A 27,359-nucleotide genomic window follows, 5' to 3' on the forward strand; every position below is an offset into this window, starting at 1 on the left:
ATAAAGGAAATGAGGGTAAATTGCTATAATTTGATGAACTTGACCTATACTTATGATGCAGTAGTTCAAAATACCAACAGAGATGGAAGGAGTTTTCACATCAAGTATTGATGCTGTCCCCTCTGTATACAGCATAGACAGGGATGGGCAACTTAGACATTGGTTACCTAAAATGAGGGAGCAATAAATGCATGAAGTGACTGGTTTGCAAGTTTTCTAGAGGGAATTTAGTTTAAAAGTGTGTGAGAGAAAATAGAGTCCCCACTGAATAGTTTTTGTCTTGTCTAGATGGGTCAGGTAAAAAGAGATGGAAATTAGATTCTTATGATTCAATAGTGAGTAATTGTTTATCATGACTAATTGAGACTGCCACAATTGTAATGGTACAAGTTTTATAACAAAAATGGGGGAGTAATTAATCTTACAGTCCAGAAACAGAGGACCCTAGGACCATCAAGGGAGAAGAACACAAGTAGAATGCGGGACCCTATCCAAAGAAGCAGTGACACCAGAGATGGAGGCAGAGATGGGGATATGGAGAGAGGGAGCAGCTGAGGACTCTCAATTCATGAAAAGAGAGGGGTTGAGTGCTAGCGGCCAGGAGGCAGGTGTGCAAATGTGCCATTTGGTGGTGTAAATTATTATATATGCCTGAGTGTTTAAAAAAAAAAAGAGCTAAAATGAATAGAGAGAAATACTGTTAACTGATGGTACGTGGAGGGGATTGTAATCAGTGTAATGGAACAAAGTATATGATTTGTTGAATGTAAAACTGATGATCTGCCCTGTAAACTTTCACTCAAATCACAATAAAAACTTTAAAAAAAGAGAAGGCAAGCCACAAACCAGAAGTAAATCAGATCAACTGAAATGCTTACATACACAGACACATTCACACACATATTTGCAACAAAGAGATAATATCTAGAATATTGTTTTGTCCATATGTTCTTGTTGCTATTGTTAGGTGCCCTCCAGTCAGTTTTAATCCATATTGACTCAATGTATTCAGAACAAAACACAGCCCAGTTCTGTGTCATCCTCAAAATCATTGCTATGTTTGATCCTATGAGACAGAGTAGAACGGCTCCTTAGGATTACTTAGACTTCTGGAAGCAGATAGCCTCATCTTTCTCCCTTGGAGAGGCTGGTGGCTTTGAACTGCCCACCATGAAGCTAGCAAGACAACATTTAACCCACTGCATCACCAGGATGTCTTTATTTACATATAACAAATAAAGCGACACTATGCACAGCAGAACGAAACACTGCCCGATCCTGGGCCAACCTTACTACTATAGCAGCTTGTTAATGAGTCTTCCTCTGATCCAGGAGCCGTGTTCTTCTTCATGTAGTCCAACTTCTTGAATGATTTATGTAGTTCACAGATTGAACAGACCCATAGACTTGGAACTTGCCCACCTCTACAATTGTGTGAACCATTTTCTTGATATGTTGTTAAGAGCTGTCGAGTTGGTTCTGATTCACAGAGACCCTGTATAGGGTTTCCAAGGAGTGGCTGGTGAATTTGAACTACCAACCTTGTGGTTCAAACTGACGTTCAGTGCTTTATCCTACAGCACCATACCAGAACTCCATTTCCTTTATATAAACATGTTCGTGGTATGTATATATGTATATACAGAGAGTCCTGGTGTAGCACTGTGGGTTAATGCACTGGACTGCAAAGTCAGTCTGAACCATAAGGTTGGCAGTTCAAGTTCACCAGCTGCTTCTCAGGTTACTATGGTTCAGAACAGCCTCAACGGCACTTAAGTAAAAAAAAGAATATATATACATATCTTCCTTCAATACCACAGGTTCATGATCATATCTCTAGATGTATAAGAGTCCTGATGTGGCACGGTGGGCTAATGCGTCAGACTGCAAAGTCGTTTGAACTGCAAGGTCAGTGGTGTAAGCTCACCAGCAGCTCCTTGGGAACCCTATACTGGGTTGCTATGGGTCGGAATCGACTCTACGGCACTTCCCAACAACAACAACAATAACAACATAGTTGTATAGTCATTAGGTACCATTGAGCCAGTTCTAACTCATATCAGCCCTATGTACTATAAAATGAAACACTGCCCAGTTCTGCACTAACCGTATGTTTGACACACTTGTCACTATGCCAATTCATTAAGCATCTTCCTCTTTTCCGCTGACCCTATACTTTACCAAGCTTGATGTCCTTTTCCAGGAACATGTCCAAAGTACAAGAGACAGAATCTTGCCATCGTCGCTTCCAAGGAGCAATCCTGCCATACTTCTTCCAAAACAGATTTGTTCATTCTTCTGGAAGTCCATGGTACTTTTGATAGCTTTCATTTGTTTCGCTTCTCTAGAGAACCAAGTCTAAAACAATTGGTCTTCGGTTAATTCCTGGAGCCTTGTTTTTCACCAGTGCCTTCAGTACAGCCTGGACTTCTTCCTTCAATACCACAGGTTCATGATCATATGGTACCTCCTGAAATGGTTGAATGTCATCAATTCTTTTTGATACGTTGAATTTTGTGTGTTCCTTCCATCTTCTTTTGGTGCTTCTTCTGTTGTTCAATATTTTTTTTTTCTTTCTTTTTTTAATGTTTTATTGTGAATTATGTGATAGTTTACATGGGAGAACATCAGTTTTACATTCATTCTATTGTATATTGTTTCATTGTGTTGTTCAATATTTTGCCCATAGAATCCTTCAACACAACTCAAAGCTTGAGTTATTTTTTCATCAGTTTTTTTTCAGCTTGCAAAATGCCAAGAATGTTTTTCCCTTTTCCTTTTCTAAATCCATGTCTTTGTTCATTTTATTATAATCTTTTACTTTATCTTCTCAAGCTGTCCTTTGAAATCCATGTGCCCAACCCCTAAATATATACATTACACTCTTCATGAGCTCTGCGGACCTGAGCTTCTCTATTACTTTTTGCCTGGTAACTGGTTTGGCAAGGAGCATTTGTTAACCTTGTGCTTGTTATCTTTCTAGATAAAGACAATCCTCCTATTTAGATTGCATACTCTTTCGTAATATTACCCAGCCCCAGTTCCAACCTCTGACTAACTGGTGTCTCATAGACAGAAATCACTCAATAAATATTTGTCAGTTGGCTGTCAGCATTTTCCCAAAGGGTATTCTGGACGCCAGCAGTCAACTTGGCCACTTTTACCAGTTCTATCTTAAACACAATGTCCTTGGGCTTTCAGTTCCTTCAGGTCAGTCGAGAATGTCAAAATGTCCTTTGGGTCTGACTCCCCCTTTTGTAGACACCATCCCAGCAGCCCAGTGACAATTATCTTGTGAACCTGTGTGTCAAAACAGCCAAAGTCCATGTCTACTGCTTACTTAACAATGCCCTGATACCAATCCCTTTTGTTATTTAGAAGAGCAGGGAGGAGCCCCTTCTGCCCCACAGAATAACAAAAGACCAGTTGGCTTCTTTTCAAATATGCTAATTGCCCGGCTTGCAAGTTTCAGCTCTAGGCTCATTTTTATGCCTGAATTAAAAATAGAGCCCTGGCAATACAGTCCTGAATGGAAATGCTGACAGCACTAACTGGGGAGAACAAACAGCAACTCCAGGTTGGGCACAATGGAGGAAGGTGACACATACGTACTCTAACCTGCCTGACAGAAGGGCTGTTTCTTTCCAGGCATTCAACCTCCATAGGCCTCACTCACACATTCTGATTTTTCATTGGTGTTTTGAGGAAGCAGGATCTTATCTTTTTGTTCTCTCAGTAGAACTAGAATGTGGAAGTAGCTTTGCTATTTTCAGTTATATTGGCAGGACAGTTTGCACACCTACCCTTGGGAGATCAACCTACTGTAACTCCAGATAATCAAATGTGCTCTCTTGGACTTGGGGGCCAAGGGTCCTGGGCACCAGTTTGTACTCTGTTCTGGGATACTTACTCCTTATTTGAAGGAAGTCCATACAACATTTAAATTGGCAACCTCCAAACAACAGGCCTTCTGGTCCACCTGAAATAAAAGTCTATACTGACAAACATGATTGAGATGGATTTTCCTGGTTGATGCAGGCAACTGAAGTTATAATCTCAGGGATTTGGGTCCCAATGTAAATGTTATCAATTCAGTCCTTATCGTCAGTGGAATCTTTATACCTCTGGATTTTAACCAAAATGAATGAGAAGCTATTTCTTGTTAAAACCAGTTGCTTACAAGTTGATTTTGACTCGTGGTGATCCATGTGTGTCAGATTAAAGCTGTGCTCCAGAGAGTTTCCCAGGACTGATTTTTCAGAGGCAAGCCACCAGACTTTTCTTCTAAGGGGTTTCTGGGTGGACTTGAACCACCAACATTTAGGTCAATCATTTATACCACCCAGCAACAGCTATTCCATGTCATCACTTCTTTTAATTCAAAGTTACCAGTGAGGTTAATGTTGTTGTTTCCATTTTACAGAAGAGTATTCTGAGCCCCGGAGAGTTTCAATAAATTGAATAAATTATACTAGATCAAACAGTTAACAAATGAAAGAGATGAAATTCAAAAACCAAAAATAAGGTGTAAAGATTTGCAGCTTCAGAAATCCTGTGCAGGGTCACTATGAGTCGGAACTGACTCCGCAGTACTTAACAACAACAACAACAACACTACCCTAGCTTTGTTGTTAAAGTAGTCTTGAGACCAGCAGCATCACACCTGGGAGCCTGTTAGAAATGCAGAGTTTCAGGCCTAGCTCAGACCAGTGAATCATTGCAACAATGCCTCCAGGGGTTTACATGAGCTGTACGTTTGAGAAATGCTAAGCTGTTGCAGAACAGAGAAGCCTAGTAGAATCCATGAGGACTTTCAAAGCTATACCCAACTCAACTTAACCCATTGTCATTACTGCCCCATAGGGTTTCTCAGGCTGTAATCTATTGGGAAGCAGACGGGTTTGAAGCAGACGGCCACATCTTTCTCCTAAGGAATGGAATGAGTGCCTGGTGAGTTTGAACCACTAACCTTCTGCTAACGGTTAATCTCTCTATGCCACCAGAGTGCCTTTATTAAGTTTTGTATCCTTTATTATTTATCCAAGAGAAAGCCAGAAGTGAAATGGAGCTTGGGGTCCTAAGGAGAGTGGAAGGAGCAGGTAAAGGAACTCAAGGTTTCAAGCATAGCAGTTAAGTTATATCTGAGAGGATTATCTGGGTGCCATTGTGGAAAAGAACAAAGCGGAGGTCTCTGGAGTTACATGTATTCAAATCCTTGTTCTGTCATTTACTGTCTACAAAACCTGGGGAAAGTAGTTTCTCTATTTTGAGTCTCAGTTATATGAGATGTCTCCAAAATATGAGGATAATACTCTTTATCTCGTGTTGTTCTGATGTTAAATGAGACAAATACATGACTGGTAGATTTCACTTTGTTGTTGTTGTTAGATGCCCTTGAGTCAGTACAAACTTATAGTGACCCTATGCACAACAAAACAAAACACTGGCCAGTCCTGGGCCAATCTCAGGCTATGCCTGAGCCCACTGCTGCTGACACTGTGCCAATCCATCTCATTGGTGGTTTTCCTCTTTTTCTCCGACCCTCTACTTTACCAAACATGATATCCTTCTCCAAGGAATGGTCGCTCCTGACAATATATCCAAAGTCTGGTCATCCTGGCTTCCAGGGAGTGTTCTGGCTGTATTTCTTCTAACATAGATTGATTTGGTCTTTCTGCAGTCCTTTTCATATTCTCCTCCAACACCATAACTCAAATGCATCAATTCTGTCACTAAGTGGATCAATATTAACCAGATTCTGAGGGTCCATTAAAAAGAGTTTTCTGGCACACAACATAAGCCACAGGTTAGTGAAAGGGATTAATTACTGAGTATTACACGGTTTATAAAGCACTGTAAGTAAGGGTTACAGAAGCAGACTCCAGGGGGAGTTTCTAGGAACAATGCCCAGCCTCAGAAGCACTCTTGTGCTGGCACTGCAGAAAGCCTTCCTAACTGGAAGCTGTGACCACAGAACTTGAAGCCTCCTCAGTAATCTAACATTGGCAGAATGACTGCTTTGACCTCCACCCTCTCCCAGCTTAGCTCTGGTCCAAATTCATCTCGGACTTGCATTTAACATTGGTGGACTCTAAATCCAATCAGAGCCATGGTTGCAAGGAATCTTGGAATATGTAGTTTTTTGCTTACCAGTTGCTATAGAACAGTGGACACTCTACAAGGGGACTGAAATGATTGGTAGGAGAATGAATATAGTCCGTAGTGTCCACCATAAGTCTTTGTTGTCATTCTTAAGTGCTGTTGAGTTAGTTTCTACTCATAGCCACTCTGTGTAGGGTTTGCTAGGAATGGCTGGTGAGTTTAAACCTCTGACCTTACGGTTCAAATCGACCTTGAGTTCCAGTGCTTATCCTATGGTGCCACACCAGGACTCCATGCACTATATTAGGACTCCTGGTGTGGTGCTGTGGGATCAGCACTGGACTGGGAATCACAAGGTCTGTAGTTTAAACCTACCAGCAGCTCCTCGGAAACCTTCCACAGGGTCGCTATGAGTCAGAACTGACTTGAAAGCATTTAATAACCACAACAAATAAGGATAGGAGTCCCAGTGTAGCACTGTAGGGTAAGCACAGAACTGCTAAACACAACGTTGGCAGATCAAACCCACCAACCGCTCCTTGGAAACCCTATATAGTGTTGCTATGAGTTGGAATCAACTTGACAGCGCTTAATAACAACAAATAAGAATAATCTGATCTACAGGTCAACACTTTGTCTAGGGGCAAAGCCTGCTAGGTAAAAATGGGGCCGTTGGCTGTGGGTAGGAACAGAACAGTAAGTGTGAATAACTGTGGAGCAGAATGTTCCAGGAACTACAGAGCAGCTTCAAGACAAAACATGCCAGGAGCAGTATCAGGCTTGCATAGGGAATTCAGGGATGGAAGCTGGCAGGGCTCCTGAGCTGACAATTTTATTGTTGATTTAGGTAACATCAGATTGGTTCCAACTCATAGTTACCCCATGAGACAGGGTAGAACTACCCCATAGGGTTTTTCTGGCTATAATCTTTAGAAAAGCAGACTGCCAGATCTTTCCTATACAAATATGTTGTTGATGTTAGGTGCTCTTGCATAGGTTCCAACTCATAGCAACCCTATATAAAACTGAATGAAACACAGCCCAGTCCTACACAATCCTCACAGTTCTTGCTAGGTTTGAGCCCATTGTTGTAGCCATGGTGTCAGTCTATCTCAGTAAGGGTCTTCCTCTTTTTCCTTGACCCTCTACTTTTTCAAGCGTGACGTCCTTCTTCAGGGACTGGTCCCTCCTAAAAACATGTCCAAAGTATGTGAGATGAAGTCTCACCATCCTTGCTTCTAAAGAGCATTCTGACTATCCTCCTTACAAAACACATTTGTTTGTTATGCTGGCAGGCCATGGAATATTTCATATTCTTTGCCAACACCATAATTCAAAGGCATTAATCTTCTTCCTTTTTCATTATCCAACTTTCCCGTATATATGAGATGATGCATAGTTTGGGTCAGGTGCAATTTAATCCTCAAAGTAACATCTTTACTGTTTGAATGACTGCCTCTTGGTCTAGGTTACAGGTTCCACATATACCTAATTAAATGTTCTGGAATTCTTTGCAATATTATCCATAAATTGTTATGATCCACACAGTTGAATGCCTTTGCATAGCCAATATAACAAAGGTAAATATCTTTCTAGGCACCCTGATGGCACAGTGTGCTAAACATTGGGCTGCTAATCACAAAGTAGGTAGTTCAAATCTACCAGCCACCACACTGGAGAAAGATGAGGCTGTCTGTGCCCATCAAGATTTATAGTCTTGGAACCCTATGGAGTAATTCTACTCTGTTTTATAGTTCACTACGAATCAAAATGAACTTGATGGCAATGAGTAAATATCTTTCTGATATTCTCTGCTCCAGCCAAGATCCAACTGATATCAGCAATGATAGTCCTCATTCCATGTCCTCTTCCGAATTCAGCTTTAATTTTTGGATGTTTCCTGTTGATGTGCTGCTGCAACCATTTTTTAATTACCTTCAGCAAAATCTCACGTGTGTGATATTAATGATATTGTTAGGTCATTCTGTTGGATTGCCTTTTTTTGAAATGGGCACAGATATTGATCACATCCAGTCAGTTGGTCTGTCTTCCAAGTTCTTCACAGATTAGTGAGCACTTCCAGTGTTGTTTCCATTTATTGAAACCTCTCAATTTGTATTTGAATTCCAGAAGCCTTGTTTTTTCACCAATTACTTCAGTACAGCTTGGACTTCTTCTTTCAGTACCATCTGTTCGTGATCCTGCGCTACCTCCTGAATTGGTTGAGCATGAACCAATTTTGGGGAGTACAGTGATTCTGTGTATTGTTTCCATCTTCTTTTGAGGCTTCCTGTGTTGTTCAATTTTTTGCCAATAGAATCCTTCAGTACTGCAATCTGAGGCTTACATGCTGAGTGTGTTCTTCTCTTTAGATTTTCTAACTCCAGGTTTTTGTACATTTCATTGCAATGCTTTGTTTTCTTTGAAATCTTGTTTCAGGTTTTTATTACATTATTTCTTCCGTTAACTTTAGCTACTCTAGCTCCATTCCAGAGCAAATTTCATGGTCTCTTTTGACATTTATTTATTTATTTTTAGCTGTCTTTTTAAATGATGATTTGCTTTCTTCCTGTCCAATGTCCTCCCACAACTAGGTCTGAGTTTTGGTCATTAGTGTTCAGTGCATCAAATCTCTTCTTGAGATGGTCTCTAAATCGAGGTCTCTAAATCCATCTGGTAAGGTTCACATCTAGTCACCATCTGTGGTTGTCTTATAGTCACCTCAAAATCAACAGCTCCAAAACTGAACTCACTACCCCTCCAAACTTGTCCCTCCTTAAAGGTCTCCTGGCAAGTTACAAATCATCTGTAGAGTCATCAAGTTACATCCTCACTTCCTGTGTCTAGTCATTTGCTTAGTTCTGTTGATTCAATCTCCCAAACATATCACTGTCCATTTTGTTCTCTCTGTCTCCACAACTCCATCCTAGTCCTTCATCTCTAATCTTCTGATTGCTCTCACCTGATGCTCTCACATTCATTCTTGCCTATCACTATTATTTCCCTACTTCAAACCCTTCAGTAGTTTTCCAGTGCTTCTATGAGAGAAGAAATGTCTTTGGTTAGCCTACAAGGCCTGGAGTAGCCTAGCTCTTTCCTCTTCAGTACCTACTCTTCTTATTCCAGCCATACTGGCGTTCCTGTTGTGCCTAACTGTGAGTCTTTGGACTTGTTGCTTCCTGTTAGGGTTTGAATTGTGTCCCCTCAAAATATATGTTTTAAATCTTAACCCCTATGCCTGAAATGGAATCCTGGTGTGGCGCTGTAGGATAAGCACTGGACTGCTAACCACAAGGTTGGCAGTTCCAACCTACCAGCTGCTCCTTGGAAACCCTATACAGGGTCGATATGAGTCAGAACTGACTCGACTACACTAACCAACAACAGCAATGGATTTATATTCTGCCATTTTTATAGTAACAATAAGGATGCCAGGGAAATCCCCCTTGTGGGAGCTAGCCATCTAACCAAAGGCTACCTAATCATATGGCTTCTTCCCTTTGGTCCCTTAAAGTAGCTAAAGCCCATTTGTTGTTGTTGTTGTCAAGTGCCATTGAGTCAGTGCCCACTCATAGCTACTCTGAATAGGGTTTCCAAGGAGCAGCTGGTGAGTGCTTTATCCCACAGTCCCATACCAGGCACTGAGAAATACATGATGATGCAACAAGGAACAATGTAGTAGCTTGAATTTAGTAGGCTCAAATGGTATGTCTGAATTCAAAGTGTGTGAGTGACTGTTGGTGATGTAATCTGAGTAGTCGGTGGTTTATCTGTGCGTGTGTGAGCTAGTCCCTGAAAGCCTGGCCTCTTTCCATCTGAGTGGCTCTACAGAGGAAGCAGTTCTCTGGCCTTTCCCTAGCCTGGGCTATTTCTGGGCACTGGCTAACATCTGCTGGTGGAATTGCTGTCCCGTCTCCTCACCACCATAAGTCTTCATTGTATTCTCCCCAGTCTAGGGACTGTCCACTTCTCCTCTGGGTCTATGTGGAAGGCAGCAATTGGGTTTCCTTTTGTTTAACTCATATCTCATGATGCTTTGTTGTTTGTATAAGGGCTCACTCCTAGAAAATGAATCTGCTCTTAATCTCACTTTCTAACTGTAAAGCTAGTTTTTAACAAGTCAAAACATTCGCTTACCATGACTTCATAAACACAGATACAGGTACAGCTCACACGCTCTAGTAATACACTACCGTTAACTTACTCATTCCTTTGTTATTGATCCTTCTGTTGTTACCAATTTTTCACTGCTACAGAGAGCAGTGGTCTGAACGTTTCTTCTAACTGATTGCTTTTTTCCAACTTTTAAGGGTTTTCCTTCAGAGAAAAGTTATCTGGTAAAACAAACAAACAAACAAACAAACCACAACTAAATATTTTATAACTCTTTGAACTACAACTATATTGCTTTTGTAAAAGTCAAAACTAAATGTAAGGTACAAGGAAACCTGTTCTATCACAACCACCAATAACAAGTTCCATCACTTCCTTGTATTTTAATTAGTTAAAGAGAGTTATAATGGGCCCTTTGATTTGCTTTACTATTCATTTTCTTTCTATGCAGAGTTGACTGAAATGAGCAAATGTCAGCACTCAGAAATCAATTGTTGCTCTACCAGCAATCAGAAATCTTGACTCCAAGACCTGTCTTTACACTCCAGCATAGCCCTTTCTCCATGTCAAATGCTTAAGTTATTCGTCTTTAATATGCTGTATCTCCAGGCATTTATAGGGACAAATGGTGAAAGGAAAAATAAGTGAATGAACAAAGGAAGGAGGGGTTTCTTTTCCCAGCATGGGCATCTTAAAAGTCAACGTGTTCATTGCAGGCCATCTAGTGGATCCCTGGAGGAAAAATGCAGTGGTGACAGGCAGTCCCAGCCACAGGGATCCAGGTGATCTCCGTTCCTCACAGGAGGAAGAGTTGTTGATTTCTCACCTCCCATTGGCTCCCAGTAAACTGACCTTTTACATTCCTGGGGAGATGATGGTCTCCCTGATTCGGGTTTATGAGGATGAGCAGTACATCAGAGACAATTGGTACTTGGCTAACTTGCACCAAGTTGGGACTCAGAGTAAAAAACATGACTTTCTGGAACAAAAATCCAGCCCCTATAAAGTAAAGAAACAACTTTCCATGAAGTTTGCATCCATTCGATCCATCAAATAGCACTTGAGCTCCCAGAATGTGGATGCTGTACTGCACTAGCTTGGCATCTTAAGCACTGGCTGTGAAAAGTTAGTTATGGGTAGAAGGCAGTGAGAGCAAAGGAGCATCAATACTACTGAGGCAGTTGGAAAAACAGTCTTGATACATATAGATGAAGCCTGAAGACAGGATGTTGAGAGAAATAAGTCAACCACAAAAGGATAAATATTGTATGACCTCACTTACATAAAAAGACAAGAACAGGCAGATATAAAGAGACCAAAGTTTCTTAGTGACTACCAGAGGCAGGAAGAAGAGGTAAAAGGTGATGAAAAAAAATTTTTTTTAAGGTATATAGTTGGAGTTCTGGTTTGGCGCTGTAGGATAAACACTTAACTGAAAGATCAGTTGGAATCGCAAGGTTGGCAGTTCAAACTCACAGCCACTCTCGGAAACCCTGTACAGGGTCACTATAAATCAGAAACAACTTGACGGACTGTGAAACCAACAACAAAGGCATGGTTTCACAGCCAATTATTACCATTGATGCATGTAGAAAGACACATTGGCAAATATTGTGTGATAGACACTTTTACAATGATTAAAAAGAAAGATTAGCTGCTGAGATTGTTCTGTACAATCAAAAACCTAAAGGGATTTGGTTCCTTGGTTTAGAGGTTTAGGGTCGCATGGTTTCATGGGTAATCCAGTTAATTGGCCTAATAACATTTTGAGTGCATCTGTTTTCTCCTAGTTCATTGAGTAGTACCTGTGGTCTTAAAAGCTTGTAAGTGGCCAACAATTCAATTTGGATGTGTAGTGAAACTACAGGACAGAGTAGAATGGATCCAGAGGATCTCCAATGTTGTAAATATTTCTGGGAGCAAACTGCCTCATTTTTCCTCCTATGGAGCAGGTAGTAGGTTCAACCCACCTACCTTGCAGTCAGCACCTCAATGTTTATCCCAATGTGCTCCTTTCCAAGGCCCAACAATTACTCACTATTCAGCAAGAGCAACAGAGGAAGAAGGAAAGCCAGGAATAGGAGCAGGATATGGAATGTGTGGCTAATTACCTAATTATGAACAACTGCCTCTTGTGTCATGAGATCAGGAGAACTGGATGGTGTCCAACTACATTACTGAGCATTTTGACCAAAGATTCCATAGAAGAACCCTGATCAAAAGGGAAGAAAAGCAAAGCATAATTTCAAATTTCATGGAGACCTGGAGGCTGGATGAACCCCTGAAACTATTGCTCAGAGGTCACCTTTTAACCTTAAACTAAAGATATTCCCTGAGTCTTTTCAAACAGTAGTTTAGCTCACTGAGTTAAGACACACAAAAAAAGAAAAAGGTCTGCCTTGAGCATTATGCTTTTATAAGAACTATCTGTATGGGATCAAGGAGTACTGGTATGATAATGCAGGATAAGCACTGGGCTGCTAGCCTCAAAATCTGTGGTTTGAGTCCACCCCTCAGAAACCCTATACAGGATAGCTATGAGTCAGAACCGACTTCATGGCACTTAACAACAACAGCATATAGAATCAAAAGGAGGCCTGGTGGTGATGTAGGGTAAACACTGGACTGCTAACCATAAGGTCAGCAGTTCAAACTGTGGGAGAAAGATGAAACTTTCTGGTCCCATAAAGAATTACAACCTTGGAAACTCTTCACAGACTGCTATGAGCCGGAATTGACTTGAGACAGTGTATTGGTGATGGATATGGGGTCAAAGTGACAACAACTCAAAAGATTGGATAAGAACCTTGAGGGGGGCCAGTGAATTTTTGGTAATGAGGGAGAATCAGTTAGAAAAGGAGGATGAAAATGGTTGCATAATTTGGATAATATAATGTTAATGAATTGAATTTATGTATGTTTTGCTGTTTATATTCTACAAAGCAACAAAACAATAAAATTAGGGGGAAAAAAAAAGAGAGCGAGAGAGAGTGTTGAAGAGTGTGAAATCACTATGCAATAATCTAGAGAAGGTTGTTCTGTTAGGACGTGGGACTCTTCGGTTCCTTGTGGGTTTGGGGTTTGTTGAAGCAAAATGATTCAAACTTATTAAAACTGAAAGAAAAATACAAAGGAGAAACTCCTCTTGTTACCTGTGCACTTTAACTCCTATAGGTAACCACTGTTTAGGGATCACCTCAGGAGGTGGATTTTAAACTGGGCTCTTAGGGAACACTAAGATTTGGCTGGTGGGAAAGAGTTGAGAAGGGATGATATAGTGGAAGTCTTTGGAATGGAAAGAGTTAACTACTGATGGGCACTCAGCCACATGACCATTGTGATAGTCTAATTTTCTAATGTTCTCAGGTCCCTTGAGCTTTGAGTAGTCCTCATAACTTGAAAGGAAGAAAGAAAGAAAAAAGAACTGGTTAATTCATTCCAGATACCTGGCTTCCTTCAAATTCCCCAGATATTTTTCTTGGTTTTTCAAGACGGTTTGACCACAGAGTGAACTCAAGAGTATGAATCATATGCCTTCACCTCATGGATGCTCCATTCCAAGACCTTTGCCTTTCAGAACTCTTTATTATTATTATTACAGTCAGATCTGTGGGCAATTAAATATTTTCCTGCATTTGCTGGCCCTTGACAGGCAAGCTTGCATTTATTGGTAAGTATCGGGAGTGTTTGCTCTTCAGAAATAGGTACTTACTCCTCCCCACCCCATTACTAGCAGATCTCCAGGAGAAGTTTTTGGTCTCTTGCTGTGTACAACCTGCATTAACTTACCCACGTCAGAGTACCTTACCAATGCAAAACAATTGCTGTTACAGTAAAAACTGTGGGAGCCCAAACTCAATAGGAGTCTTGTTTTTTGGGGTTTTCCAAGTTTTCCACCTTGTTTGTGTCAGTCTTAACATTTTCTATCACTGGTTTTAGTAGAAGATATGAGTTTTCCTTCTCTGACATGTTCTCACATGATCCAGGTTCTGGCTTTTACAGGTTTTACTGTTATTGGCTGTAAGTAGAGTGTAAAGGAATCCTGGTTAGAATTGGGTAGTGGCTTGTTTTGTCTCTGTTGGAAGCAGAATGTGAGATTCATAAGGCCTATCTGCTCACTGTGGTAAGTTCAGGGTCCAGAACCACAATGATTATCAGGAAGAATGTGTGAATAATGTCCAATGTCCTACAGGAAAATCTCTATTAGACAACTGTCTACAGTGACTTAGCCATTAGACATGTGATATAACGACAACTCACCAACAGGATGTCTGAGTTATGCCTCCTTTGTTGGCATTCCACTCATTCTGAAGGAGAGTTAGAACTTTTGAGGGTCAAACTATCCAGTGGTTGTTGTTAGGTGCCATTGTTCTGAGCAGCTGGTGGGTTTGAACTGCCAGTCTTGTGGTTAGCAATCCAGTGCTTATGTTACAGCATCGCGAGAGTTCTTTAAATACTTGGTGGTAGTGGTGGTTGTGTGTCACCGAGTTGGTTCTGAGTCATAGCAACCCTGTATAGGGTTTCCAAGGCTGTGAATCTTTATGACAGCAGAAAGTCTCACCTTTCTCTGGCAGAGTGACTGGTAGATTCGAACTGCTGACTGTGGTTAGCAGCTCATCTTGTAATCCACTATGCTACCAGTGTCCTTGATACCTGATACAGATTTCCTTCAATCTTTTTTTTTTTTTTTTTCTGCCATTACTCCCTTAGTCAGTGATGACTAACAGCCAGCAGATACCACCAAATAAAGCCATCAGTTTATCTCCTGGATGGTGGTACTTACCCGAACCTTCCAATGGAAACCAGCCCTCCGCACAGAGAATGGGAAGTCCAGCCACATACTACAGTGGTCACCAAGACCTTGTCACTTGACATCTTGATCCACATTTCCTGTTTCTTTTTATCTAAACTCTTCAGTCCCTTAATGTCTTACTCAGGTCCTCTAATATCCACTTCAGTGTTACAGATTGAATTGTGTCCCTTCCAACAAGAGGGTTGAAATTCTTAACTCCTGTGGATATAATTCTATTTGGGAAAAGGGGTTTCTTTGGTATGCTAATGAGCATGATATCTGTGTTATTGAAAGTGCCATTGAGTCAGTTCTCATAGCAACCCTGTGTGGGGTTTCCTATGAGCAGCTGGTGGCTTTGAACTACTGACCTTGTGGTTAGCAGTCCAGTGCTTATCCTATAGTGCCACCTATGGAGTCTCCTTAGAAGAAGTACAGCCAGAGTACTCCTTGGAAGTCGGGATGGCCAGACTTCGTTTCTCATACTTCAAACATATTATCAGGTGGAACCGACCAGTCACTGAAGAAGGATATCATGTTTGGTAAAGTGGAGGGTCAGTGAAAAAGAGGAAACCTTCCAATGAGATGGATTGGCACAGTGGCAACAGCAATGGGCTCAGATGCAGCAACAATTGTGAAGTTGGCCCAGGACCAGACAGCATTTCATTTTGTTGTGCATGGGGTCGCTATGAATCGGTACCAACTCGATGGCGCCTAACAACAAGAGTCTTGCTACCTGTGTTGTTGTGAAGTGCTGTCAAGTCAGTTCCGACCCATAACAACCCTGTATAGGGTTTCCAAGGAGCAGCTGGTGAGCTTGAACCACCAACCTTGCAGTTCAAATGGCTTTGCAGTCTGGCGCATTAACACACAGCACCACACCAGGGCTAGGGTGTGCCTGAAACCTAGTGAATTTTAAGACATAAAAAGATCAAGTTAAGCACAGAGAAAAGGGAGAAGACATGCCATATGGAGATTGCAAAAGAGCCCAGGAACTTGGAGAAGAACACTGAAGGAGTTAGAATTGCTAGCTCTGACTGACATTGTGAAATAATGAGTTTGTTTGTTATAGTCACTCACTCCATTGCTGTTAAAGGAAACTAAGACACTCAGTTTCTCTGTGTTAGTCAGGAGAGCCTAAGTTTTGCTACAGTAACAAACAATTCCTGAAATCTTCCCATCTTAGTACAGTACTTGCTTGTGCTACTGTTGGATATGAGGGGCTTTCTGCTCACTATACTAATTTAGGGACTCTGATTGATGGCAGTTTCTTCTCCACACAAAATTCACCAATCACTGTGAGAGCATGAAGAAGACAACATGGTGAATTTCATACAAGCTCCAAAAGCTTCTTTGGCTCCCATTTGCCAAAGCAAATCACATGGCCTTGCCTAAATTCACTGGGCTTCAGAGAGGTAGAGTCCCCGCATGTACCCAGAATAAGAGGAGAGCTGGAGTATTTGTGAATGACCTCACTGACTACCATGCTTTTATTGACAATGTGTTTGGACTTGTTTGTCTGTCATGCTGACCTTGGCTGTCCCTCCTGACTGTCAGCTTTGCTTGCTCCTTCCGTTGTAATCCACCCACAGTTGCAGGGGGAAATAGCTTTCTGGCTGAGGAAGCCAAACCACGACTTCCTGTCAGAGGAAGGAACCGATCATCATTAATGGGAGATCAGAGTCATGTTATTAAACAAAATTCCCAGAGAATTCCCAAACAGCATCTTAGCCAATAATTTTCATTCAGCCAGCCAAGTGAGTTCCACAAACATTTCTTAAGTCCGCATGATGTTGCCAGGCATTCTGGAAGGTGCTGAGGTTACACACATCAACAAAACACAGTCCCTGCTGGGAGAGAGAGTTCAGGTCTTAATGTGGAGGCAGGCACATTTGAAAAGATCCAAAGCAAATGTTGCCTTCTTTATTATCCCAGGACCTCGGGGCACTGCTGCAGCCAGAAGCATCCTCTGGGGGCTGATGGAGAAACTAAGCATCCGGGTGAGCCCAGGCTCAGGAACAGGGATGCGGATAGTGGAGCCCAGTGGGGCCCACTTTGTTCCCTGTAACAGAAAGTGTACCTGGTAGTCATGGCATTAACTGCACCAGGGCAGGATCAGTTGTAAAACGAGGCTTTGCTTTCAGCAAAACAAAGCCTTTCCACAAAATGCTGTTTAGTGACTTGGCTAATGGCCTTGGCATGGATTGGGCCTCAGCTTCTCCACTTACAAGCATGTGACTCTCTTGGCTGTTTGCTCATCTCTAAAATGTAGTTTTCATGAGAATTAAATGAGATGTTATATGCAAAGCACTTACTATGGCCCTCAGTACATTGCAGACAGCCAGGAAATATGAGCCATTGCTAAAATTATTTGGAAGCATGTCACACCCAACACTTTTGACTCCCAGAGAAGATCGTTTCTTCGACCATCCTTGCCTTTGAATAAGATGGTTTTCAGTAATAGTCATGAAACAATTTTGTTGTTGTTAAGTGCCGTCAAGTCAGTTCTGATTCATAGCGACACTGTATAGAGTTTCCAAAGAGCGACTAGTGAGTTTGAACCACCAACCTTGCGGTCCAGTACTTATCCTACAGTGCCACACCAGGACTCCCATGAAGCAAAAGGCATAATAATAAAAAGAGCTAGAAAAAAAATTCAGTACATTTTTTCTTTAAGTGAATTTTATAGATATGAAGGGACTTGAAGAAGTTTGTGCAAGAAATTTTCCAGAAACTTTTTGATGCTTCCTTGTCTAATGATGATGGCAATACATAAAGTATAAAATAAACACACAGTTCAACAAAAGAAATACATGTCCAATATAACAGAAGACAGAAGTAATGGACTGGTGCTTTGTAATTACATTAATGTATTTTTTCAAATAAGGAGGAAAACTTAAACTCAGCAACTGATCTTTCACATAAATGAATAATCACATAATGGTTTAATATCACTAAGTTGAAAAATAAGATGAATGGAAAAACTAAATTTTCCTTCTAAATATTCAAATTTTAAAATAGTGCTCAAATTTAGTAAAATATTTCATTTTTTACTTCAAATGTGCACATAACAAATTTACCACTCCTTGCAATTTGCATTGTTTTACTGTTAAATTTTAAAAAAAGAATTCTAGGTGATCACAGAGAATAACAATATTGAACTAATTCAAGTTCTATTTCTTCACCTTTACAAGCACTCTGCTTACTTCAAATGTGTTTACCTCAATGTTGTTTTTGTTGTTAAGTGCCGGCGAGTCAGTTCCAACTCACCAGTGACAGTGTATAGGGTTTCTGAGAAGCGGCTCATGAGTTTGAACTGCCAACTCTGTAGTTCAAACTGAAATTGTGGTCCAGTGCTTTATCCTGCAGCGCCACACCAGGACTCTATTGTTTAAATGCAAGAAACTGCAGTTCTACAGAGGATGGAGACATGAACTCAAACTGAATTTATTCTCAAAAGGAACAGATCTAGCTAAAGCTACTATACTCAAGGGCCAGTTGCACAACTGGAAGTTCTTTTGTATACCAGGCTTCTTGTTGTTGTGAAGAGCTGTCGAGTGGGTTCCTACCAATAGTGACCCAGTATAGTGTTTCCTTTGATGCCTTTGAGTTGTGGTGTTGGAGGAGAATACTGAAAGTGCCATGGACTGCCAAAAGAACCAATAGATCAGTTTTGGAAGAAGTGCAACCAGTGTGCTCCTTGGAGGCCAAGAGGGCTAGGCTTCGTCTCTCATACTTTGGACACATTGTCCAGAGAGAACAGTCGCTGGAGAAGGATGTCATGCTGGGTAAAGTGGAGGATCAGAGAAAAAGAGGAAGACCCTCAATGAGATGGGTCAGCCAGGTGGCATCATTGATGGCGTCAAGTGTGGCGGCGGTAGTGAGGTTGGCCCAGGATCGGACATTGTTTCGTTCTGCTGTGCATGGGGTCACCATGAGTCGGTTCCGACTCGATGGCACCTGACAACAATAATAGTGTTTCTAAGGAGTGGCTGGTGAGATTGAACTGCCGGTCCTGTGGTTCAAACGACTTTGCAGTCCAGTGCATGAACCCACAGTGCCACACCAAGACTCCGTGTACCTGGCAGCACACATAATTTATTTGAGAAATTTGCTTGTCAGAAGGAGTCCCGATAGTAAAGTTAACACATCCAACTATTAACTAAAAGGCTGGAGGTTCAAGTCCACCCACAGGTACCTCAGAAGAAAGACCTGGTGATCTATTTACAAAAAAATCAGTCATGGAAAAATCCTATGGAGCACAATTGTTCTCTGACTCACATAGGGTCCCTGTGAGTTGGAATCAACTTGACAGCAAGTAATTACTGGTGATAGGCACAATTCTAAAATGAGCCCCATGACTTTCTCCTTTTCTCCCAACTATTGAACCAAACACTGATCTACGTACTTTATGAGGGATTTTGCAGATGTAACTAAGTTCCCAAATCAATTGACCTCAAAATAGGGTATTACCTAGGTTAGCTTGGCCTAATCACATGACCTCTTTCAATCTGGGCCTAGAGCTAATAAACATAAAAAGTCATGAGAAGAATTCCTGGCTAAAAGATGGAGAGGACCATCCACAGACAAGCAATGGTCTAGGAGCTAAGAGTAGCCTCTGGCTGACAGCCAGCAAGAAAGTGGGGGCCTCAGTTCTATAGTCTCAAAGAACTGAACTATGCCAACAACAAGGGAGAACCTTCCCCGCAGAGCCTCCAGATGAGAGCTCACTCTGTTCTGGCTTGACGTCAATGTGAAACTAGCACAGAGGGCCAGCTGAGCCACACTACGCTGGGCATTTGACTGTGAGCCCATAAATGGCTTGGTTTTAAGCCACTGTACTTAGGATCATTTGTTATACAGCAATAGAAAACTATTACAATGGGTCAATCCTACACACATGCTCATTTCAGGTTTATATAAACAACAGTAACTGCTATAGACATTGTTTAAAACTTAGACCAACAAAAGTTATGGTGAGGAGCATTTTATCATTGACTTTGTTTAGAATGACAAGAACATGGTAACAATTAAAAGCAGATTGATTTTGGTTGGCTTCATTATTTTTACATTCTTTGGTGACATTATATCCTTCTTATTGGATACAGCTGGGGTAAGCTACTCCCTCAGGTTTGCCCTTGGTAAGTTGCTGAGTACGTGGAACCCAAAGAGAGGAAAGTTCTTCACCAAGCAGTTACTTAGCAGCAGATCAGAAATCTGAACCCAGGACCCGTGAGTCTCAATCCTTCTCCTTATTAAGTGGCCCTTCATTCAATTAAGAGTAGTGCGGTTGACTCTATGTGATAAGTGCTGGACTGTGAACCACTAGTTGCTCTATGGGAGAAAGATGAGGCTTTCTGTTCCTGCAAATACTTAAAGCCTCAGAAACTCTATGTTGTTGTTGTTAAGTACCATTGAGTTGGTTCTGACTCATAGTGACCCCTGTATGTAGTTTCTGACCCTCTGTGCTCCCCAGAAACCCTATACAGGGCTCACTATGAACCTGGACCGACTTGATGGCATTTAACAACAACAACAACATTCACTTAAGGCTGCAAGTTTGCTGGGTGAGTTGTGTCAAGTCTTTTGTAAGTATTATGGGAAAAAAAAATTTTTTTTAAGGAAACCATCTAGAATCCACCACTGTCATACAACTGCAAACTTTGTCCAAAATGAACACCTAATTGATTTAATACATCAGTTGCTCTCTAGTCAATTTGGACTCATGGAAGCTCCAAGTATGTCAGAGTAGAACTATGTTCCACAGGGTTTCCAGTGGCTGACTGTCCCAAAGTAGGTTATCAGGTTTTTCTTCTAAGGCACCTCTAGGTGGACTCCAGCCTCCAATCTTTCAGTTAGCAACTGAATGTATTAACCTAACGATACCAAATAGAGCTAGTCAGGCCACCATCATACGCCTATGTTTTGAAGAGTATGCTATTTCAGAATTACAGAGTTGAAAAAAGCATGCAGTTCTTAGCACATTCTCCCTCACCATGTTTCTGTTTAACAAAATTATCAATTGAGCTGGTTATGCAAGAATCATGTTCTGCACACTTGCTTCTGGGACCACACAGCAAGCTCTAGAATGTCAGAAAGTCTGGGGACTGGTCATCCTCACACAGTCCACAGCCACACACGTTTGTGGTCAGACACTGTGGTCACATTTATTGGTCTGTAGGTCACATTTCTCTTTGAGAATTGTGGTTTATTGGTAATATGTTGTTTGAAGCCATCATCCATTTAATAGATAGTAATGTTTCTCAAATCTGCAACCTGGTGACTTCTGAGAATATATTCCTGGCCTCCTAGTTTAAGAAACTCTATATTAAAAGTAACTTTTTTCTAAGGATGACATGACAAAGACTATAAATGCCAACAGTCATTGACATCTTTGGGCAGTACTTGGATTTCCAGATGATCTTGGATGTGCTTTTTTAGATTACTGTTTAAATATTAGCGGTAAATACTTTCTGGGGACTGCTCATTAAGTGCTGTTGGTTATCTAATGTAATCCTCATTCCAACCATCTGGTTTTGGGTACTTTTTTTTCCTTTTTCTCCCAAGAGTGTCCCATTCCAGTCCCACCCCTCACTGTATAATCAATGTATCATGAACTCTATTTTCTTTTTCACTTTATTTGTACTTTTTCTTGTGAGTTGGGGAAGGTTTACAGAACAAATCAGTTTTCTATTCACCAGTCTATCCAGATTTTGTTTCATGTCATTGATTGCAGTCCCCACTTAATGAAACATCGCTTATCCCATTTTCTCCCTGTGTTTTCTGCTTCCATTCCTCTTTCCTAACCCTTCTGAAGTTTGTCTTTGGGTGAATGCTGCTCTTTTGCTCTCAAATGGTTGATTATTTTAAGTTGTGCGCACCTCCCTAATGTTAATGTTCCCCTTATGTTGTTGTGGTTGTGAAGTGCCGTCGAGTTGGTTCCGACCCATAGTGACCCTGTACAGGGTTTCCAAGGATGTAAATCTTTACGGGAGCAGAAAGCCTCATCTTTCTCCCGCGGAGCGGCTGGTAGTTTCGAACTGCTGACCTTAAGGTTCGCAGCCCGATTCATAACCACTACGCTACCAGAGACCTGTGTATTGTTTGACTGAAAATTGTGCCGTAGGCATGGGTTCATTTCCAGGCCTGAGGGGATTCTACCAGTCTCTACGTGACCAGTAAACCTGGTCTTTTATTTATGATTTTGAGTTTTGTTCCACACCTTTCTCCCACTCTCTCTAGGACCTGCTACTGTAATCCCTTTCAGAGCAGTTGGTAGTGGTCGCAGTGTACCATCAAGTTCTTTTGGTCTCAGAGTTGGAGAGACTCATGTTCATGTGGTCCTTTACCCCACCTATTGTTTTGATTGGGGTACTCATCAAATCAGTGTCTTACCATATATAAAAGAACTAGACCAACAAAGTAACTTGTTCTATGCAACAGTTAGTGAACAGTAGGGCCAGGATTTGAACTCAAGGAGAGAGCACAGTGATAGGAAGTATGTCTGTGTGTATGTGTGAGGGTGTGTTTATGTGTGTGAACCTTGTGATACACTGAGTCCCAAGATTATACTTGTAGGTAGGAATGTGAAATAGGGAGGGGAGGGGCAAAGGTGAGATGGAGCTGAACACACCAAAAGATGTGAGGGGATGACAAAAAGGAATTCCAGAGTATAACTTCAACTACCATACAATGTTGTCAAGAGCAAGTCCTAACTGTTTACAGATGAAAAGAAACAAACAAAGACAGTATACACCATAGGGAGTGAGTTGGGCAGGTTAGGTAGAGTGGGGGTAGGAATAGAACTTCCCAAGTACTCTAGGTTTCTAAGGTTATTTTATTATCTTATGACGTACTTGTCATGGAAAACCACCTACTACTAGTGATTTCGGCTATAAATTATAGGGCTTCTGCGCAGATGATCTGTATGAACTTCTGTATTAGGAGTCGACCGTCGGAAGGATAAGTGAAGGGGGCAGAAGAGAGATTACAAGTCACATAATATGAGTTCTCTTCCACCTTCTCCATCCACCTCACCTCAATGTTCTGGCCTTCTATAGGTCTTTGGTTCACTTATCCTTCCAGGCATTCTTTTTTGGGCTATTTTGGGATGATCTATGTCCAGCTTTCCCCATGGTCCCAGATTCAGTCTAGGCTTGTGTAGTCTTGACCCTAAACAAAGTGGGAATCTGATCATCAGCATCCTGTGTTCCTCACATCCTAGACACATGTTTCAAGCTCTCCAGTGGTTTCCTGAAGTCTCCCATCCCTTTGCTTTCCATGATTTTTTAACATGGTTTTCTGAACATTCACCTGTGTATTCCTGGCTGCCTCCTATGGTCTCTACTGGAGATGGCTTTCATTTCTGACCTTCCCACACTTTCTTATAAGCTCATGAAGGAAGTCACTGTGGAGTATACAATTTCCATTATAGTGTTCTTCTCAATAGCTCATCCATCCTTAGCTCTGTCAACTTGGAATTCCCACCACAGCCCTTGCCTGTTAGAGCAACCCATAGCTTAGACTGACCACCTGTCACACATGTATCTCTTTTTCCTCTCATCCATTTCCCTCCTCTCCCTCTCCCGACATCCCTACAGGTCTTGATTTGGCATGGTTCTGGTATGCCCTTCTTAAATGCTATCTTGCCCAATCTGCTGTTGTAGTCACTTCTCCTTTTAGCTAACAACCTTCTAACTGAGTGTTCATATGCAAGACTGCCTCTAGTAAATGCCAAAATGCCAGTCTCTCCAGCACTTTTCTGTCAGTTTGTCATCCTGTGGATTGCTGTGACACTGGAGGTCATAATTTCAAACTCCAGCAGAGTCACCCATGATGTGCAGATTTCAGTGAAGTTTCCAGACGAAGTCAGTCAAGGAAGAATGACTTGGGAATCTATTTCTGAAGACAATTGACCAGTGAAATGGTCTAAGCCAACCAGTATAGCCCACCCCCTGAGCATAGTGATGGATTCAACAATTGGCACAAGAGCAACTTTGGCCACTAAAACTTAAGGAGAGCGTTGCTGGGAACTTCTGGGAACACCTCTTTTGAATCTTCCTGGAGAGAGGCTCAGTTTTGCTAGATATAAATAGGAAGCATGTAGATATGTTGAGTTGCTGGGAGTTATTTAGACCATAAATGGAATCACCCTTAAGAGGAAGCACATAATGCAGACAGCAGAGAGGATAGATTGGGAAAGACATTCATTTTGGCTGACATTGTTGAGCCTCTAAGAAAAACTTACCTCTAAGCTTTTCTAGAAGCACAGCCAGAGAGCTCCTTAGAAGGGAGGGGAGGATGACACCTTGAGGACTCAAGTGCATCTGACTAAAGTTGTGGTATTTTCAATCACCTACTATACATGGAAATCATTGGACAATCTCTTTGATATCTCATGTGAGTAAAGTTTTACTAAAGGTAATACAGAAACGACTGCAAGCATACATTGACAGAGAATTCCCGGAGGTTCAAGCCAGATTCAGAAGAGGCCATGGAACGAGGGATATGATTGCTGATGTCCGATGGATATTGGCTGGAAGCAGAGGATAACAGAAAGATGTTTACCTGTGCTTTATTGACTATGCAAAGACTTTCAACTGTGTGGATCATGACAAGCTATGGACAACATTGTGAAGCATGAGTATTCCTGAACACTTAATTGTGCTCATGAGGAATCTGTATATGGACCAAGAGGCAGTTGTACGAACAGAACATGGGAATACTGAATGGTTTAAAATTTAAAAAAAAGGTGTGCGACAGGGTTGTATTCTTTCACCATGCTTATTCAACCTGTATGCTGAGCAAATAATCTGAGGAACTGGGTTATAAGAAGAAAAACGTGGCATCAGGATAGGAGGAAGACTCATTTAGTAACCTGCGATATGCAGATAATGCAACCTACCTTGCTGAAAGTGAAGAGAACTTAAAATATTTACTGATGAAGATCAAAGAGCATAGCCTTCAGTATGGATTGCATCACAATGTCAAGAAAACAAAAATCCTCGCCACTGGACCAATAAACAACATTCTTCTCAGTGGAGAAAAGATTGAAGTTGTCAAGGACTTCATTCTTCTTGGATCAACTATTGACACTCATGGAAGCAGCAGTCAAGAAATCAAATGACATATTGCATTAAGAAAATCTTCTGTACAAGACATTTTTAAAGTGTTGAAGAGCAAAGATGTCAGTTTGAGGACTAAGATGCACCTGACCCAAGCCATGGTATTTTCAATAACCTCATATGCATGCAAAAGCTAGACAGTGAATAAGGAAGACCATAGAAGAATTGATGCATTTGAGTTCTGATGTTGGAGGAGAATATTGAAAGTGCTATGGGCTGCCAAAAGATGTGTTTTGGAAGAAGAGAAGCCAGAGTGCTCATCGGAGGCCAGGATGGTCTTCCCTCATCTCTCATAAATTGGACATATTGTCAGGAGGGACCAGTCACTGGAGAAGGATATCATGTTTGGAAGGGTGGAGGGTCAGATAAAAAGAGGAAGACCCCCAGCGAGATGGATTGGCAAAGTGGCAGCATCAATGGGCTCAAGCATGGCAACGATAGTTAGATTGGCCCAGTATCAGTCAGTGTTTTGTTCTGCTGTGCATAAGGTCACTATGAGCTGGTACCGACTTGATGGCACTTAACAACAACAGCAACTATGCATGCAAAAACTGGTCAGTGAATAAGGAAGATCAGAGAATAGATGCCTTTGAATTACAGTATTGGGGAATGTGAAAGTAAATGTTTTGTGTCATCTTGACTGGGCCAGAATTCCCAGTGGTTCGGCATTTGAGACGTTATTGTCCTCATAGTGAGATCTAGTACAGTGTGGTTAACTCTATGATGATTGGCTATGAGCAATCAATCAACTGAAAGGATGTTTCCTTGTGGGTGTGGCCAATATAATGGACACTCAGGCAAAGCTTGCTTGCTTTTTTGCTGAGTCTGGATCTTGCATCTGTCTCATCCTCCAACTTCTAGTTCTTTGGGCTTGGACCAGTGGCCTGCTGTATTATCTGCTTACCTGCCTGCCTGCTTGCCTGCTGGACCTGACTGCATGCCTACCTGTCTGCCTGCTTGTCTGTAAATATACATGTAAGTTTCACTGGTTTTACCAAGCCTAAGACAAGGAATTACATTGAATATGTCATGGTCTGCTGGAAGAACAAACAGATCTGTCTTGGAAAAAGACAAAAGTAAAGCCAGAATGCTCTTTAGAAGCAATGATGGTGAGACATTGTCTCACATACTTCGGGCATATTATTAGGAGGGACCAATCCTTGAAGACATATTGTCGGACATATTGTCAGGAGGGACCAGTCGCTGGAGAAGGATATCATGTTTGGTAAGTAAGGTGGAGGGTCAGAGAAAAAGAGGAAGACCCCCAATGAGATGGATTGGCCAAGTGGCAGCATTGATGGACTCAAGCGTGGCAACAGTAGTGAGGTTGGCCCAGGATCGGCAGTGTTTTATTCTGCTGTGCATAAGGTAACTATGAGTCAGTACCGACTCAAAAGCACCTAACAAAAACAAAACAATCCGTGGAGAAAGACATCGTGCTTGGTAAAGTAGAGTGCCAGCAAAAGAGAGGAAGAGCCTCAGCAAGATGGATTGACACAGAGGCTGCAAAAGGTTCATAAGTAACAACAATTACAGTCACAGGACCAGGCAGTGTTTGGATCTCTTGAACTTAGGTTTGCTATGAATTGGAACTGACTCACTGGAACCCAACAACCACAACCACTTTAACAATTGTTAAGGCCAGAAAAGAATGATTACTTCCTTCCATCTGCAGTTTGGTGAATCCTAAGTGACAAGACTAAAAAATCAGTGACATAAAGGTTCAGTTTTTTTTTAAGCTACAAAATTGCTCAACCAGTATTTCAGTTTATAAAATGTATAGGCTGCCAGTCTTTATTGAGAATGTAATAACCATGAATCAGTGAATTAAAGATAGTTACAATAAGTTCTGAAAGATTTACAAACTCATTGGATTAAGAGACTATTGCTTCATTAGCTAAAAGGCCTTTACTGCAGCTCTCTTGGATTTTTAGTATAAAGAGATTTTAATTTTGAAAGTATTTGAAGTCATGAAATTAGACTTTTGTCCTCCTCAAGCAAATAAAAACGAACCCTGGGGCATCAGAAAAGATGAAAATTTTCCTGATTTCTTAGTTCTTTGCTGAGATTGACAGGACAGTTTATGACAGTTGGAGAGCTTTTAGCTCTTCATGAGATTTTACCTTTTTTGGTTATTTCTACATCAAGGAAGTTGGAAAGGAGAGGAAATTCTATTCAATTCAGAAAACAAAATTTAAAAGTACTTAAGTCTTTAGGGTATTCTTAAAAGA

The sequence above is a fragment of the Chrysochloris asiatica genome, unplaced genomic scaffold, assembly GCF_000296735.1.
Source record: "Chrysochloris asiatica unplaced genomic scaffold, ChrAsi1.0 scaffold00150, whole genome shotgun sequence".
Lineage (NCBI taxonomy): Eukaryota > Metazoa > Chordata > Mammalia > Afrosoricida > Chrysochloridae > Chrysochloris > Chrysochloris asiatica.